Source organism: Lissotriton vulgaris, chromosome 9, assembly GCF_964263255.1.
Source record: "Lissotriton vulgaris chromosome 9, aLisVul1.2, whole genome shotgun sequence".
Lineage (NCBI taxonomy): Eukaryota > Metazoa > Chordata > Amphibia > Caudata > Salamandridae > Lissotriton > Lissotriton vulgaris.
Window position 1 is genome coordinate 1,203,736,080 of NC_141697.1, and position 2,641 is coordinate 1,203,738,720.

At 56.3% G+C, this 2,641-nt stretch overlaps 1 non-coding gene across 1 annotated transcript; it reads right to left on the reverse strand.

Annotated features, from left to right (window-relative positions):
• Positions 1 to 1,819: 1,819 nt before the first annotated feature.
• Positions 1,820 to 1,924, reverse strand: LOC147693033 (U6 spliceosomal RNA). The gene has a single exon (XR_015300193.1). It is a non-coding gene; the product is annotated as a U6 spliceosomal RNA (small nuclear RNA).
• Between the last annotated feature and the right edge of the window lie 717 nt (positions 1,925 to 2,641).

Genomic DNA, 2,641 nt, shown 5'->3' on the forward strand with positions numbered 1-2,641 from the left:
TGAACGATTTATTTTGATATTTATTGTAACTGGTACGTAACGTCGCTTATGATGCACACCCACGGTATACATCTAGGAAATGTGATTACAATGAGCTTGACTGTGTTTCCATTTATGAACTGAAATGCCCCTGATCCCTCATCACGCAATGAAACATTTTTAGTTACTTGCAAATAATTAATTAGGCCTTTCTAACATGTTCTTGTGCCGTAAAATAACCCCCCTACTGTATGTGCTTCCATCGTCGACATGTCCGGCCAAAATATGATTGCACTCTCACATTTTACGTACTGAACGATTATGCGAATAAAGGTTTTCCAAACTATGAATAGGCATCACATACTTTTGTAAATGTGGGAATTGGTGGGAGGGCTTTTTCTGTGCGCAACCGTTCTGCTCTTTTTTTAAGGTTATCTGAAAAATGGTTGTTCGGCCCTGGATTGATGATCGAATCAAAGGTATGATACGCTGCCTCCAAAATATGCGACTAAGCTCAGGAACTAACGTATGAAGAAGGACCTCGACTTCTGAGAATGGGTAAGGTAAAGCGGTGTGATTGATAGAATGTTATAAAGGTATGGTGGTCGAAGGTACTAAGGGACAGGGTTGACCGAAGAACTGATATGCCTTAGAACATCACAGCTTTGGGAATGCCCCGGTTACTTACCGGTAATCTTCATTACTCCGAGTATAGTCTTCCTCGCCACATGAGTTACAAAGTGAGCTTTAGCTCCACAACAGAACCCTCCAAAGCAAAAAGAAACCACCTCCCACCCCCTCCCAACATGGCCGACCAGTCCCACCTGACCTCTATAAGAGGCGGGCCGGCCCCACCAATCAGCCTGATCTACCAAGCAAACAATGAAGCCGATAGCCAGACAGGGAGGGGGGGAGGGAACTCATGTGGCGAGGAAGACTATACTCGGAGTAATGAAGATTACCGGTAAGTAACCGGGGCATTACCTCCTCGTTAGTCTTCCTCGCCCCCTGAGTTACAAAGTGAGCCAATACCCAAGCCAACAAGGCTTCATTGATCACCAGACCAACAACACCACACGGTGATGCAGAGAAACCAACCCAAGGTTGATGTAAAACAACTGAAAAGAAAACAGGGACCACAGGAAACCTGAAATCAAGACCTCCAGGAAAAGGAGGCCAACCAGGAGTCGCAGCTCCAGCACTCAGAACGGCCCCAGCGAAGTCCCCCCGGGACTGCTAGAGACCCACGTACCAGGCGGGTGATGACCACGCCGAAGTCAGACAAAACTCCACAGAGGAGACACCCACTAAGGGGGCCCAGGGAACAGAGCCACACCTCGCGGACCGACCCTGGGCCCCCGCCGGATCCACCGAACCCAGCGAAGCGTAGGGAAGGATGCCAGCCTGTGTAAGCCCGCGAACCAAGGAGGAACGAGGGCTAGCGGCCCGAACGAACCGGGCCCAAAAGGCATAACACAGGTCATCCCACCGGGAAAGGAAAAACGTGCGGCTAAGAGAAGCCAAAACAGCACGCCGAACAACCAGCCCGGACCAGGGAGGAACACGTTGGCCGGAAAAAAGCGGCAAAGATACCACCTGAGTCCGAGGCCCCCGGGAAGGGACCCCGGGAAGGACACGGGGGACATGCCCGAGGAGCAACCCCGTCCGGCAAAACCCGCAAGAAGGGCGGGGAGCGGAGGAACGACCCCCGCACGCCCATCCGCCCAGCAGACACCATCGCCACCAGGGAAATTCACCCGAAAGGCGAGGAACCGCAAAGCCACCGAGGGCCGGGGCCCAACAGGGCGGACCCCGAAGAGCTCGTAGAACGAGCGAGAAGACTCCTGTGGAACGCCTCACGAATTTGCGAGTCACCCTTGCGCAGGGGCCCTGCAAATCTCCAGGAACGTTCCAACATAAGTACATGTGCAGCCGAAGCGAGCCCCCAAGGGGGAGACCGGCAGAGCGCCCGTGGGCGAAGGACAAGTAACATCGGAGCCAAGCGAGCCACCAAGGAAACCAGGCCCTCGAACACCGGACTGTGGAAGGCCCGCAAGGCCGCTCACCGGGCCCACAGGAAAGAAGGGGCCCCGTTCCAGGAACACCCCCCAGACCGGAAAACCAAGACCCGCAAGGGGACCACGGAGGCGGGGACAGCACCAAGCCGACCGTGCCTATGCGAGAAGGGCGCCCAGCGCCGGGCAGAGGCAGAGCACGTGGAAGACCTGCGGGAACCCAGTAGCAAGCCACAACCCCGAGCATCCGCACAAGAACCGGGCCTGCCGAAGGAGGCAGGCCAGCCGACAAGAGCCGGCACAACACCGATGCCGAGAGCGGGGGACCCAACCACGGAATGGGAAGATCCGGGATCGGCCAGGAGGCTCGAACCGTCAGCTCGCCATAGGAGAGGGCACCCGGGGCGGCGGACCCCGCCGGGAACTAAAAACAGGAACGCACCACGACTTGCGTGGCAACCACGCGCGGGTGCCAGGTACCACACCACTGCACCGTCCAAAATAAGGCCATGCGCTGCCGAGCCGAGCGCCCCTGAACACTCCGGCCCTGCCCAAGCGCCTCCTGCCGAGGATCCGCGATCTCAGAGGGCACGGGGGAGATGCGTACAGCAGACCGAAAGGCCACGCGAAAGACAGGTAATAAGGAC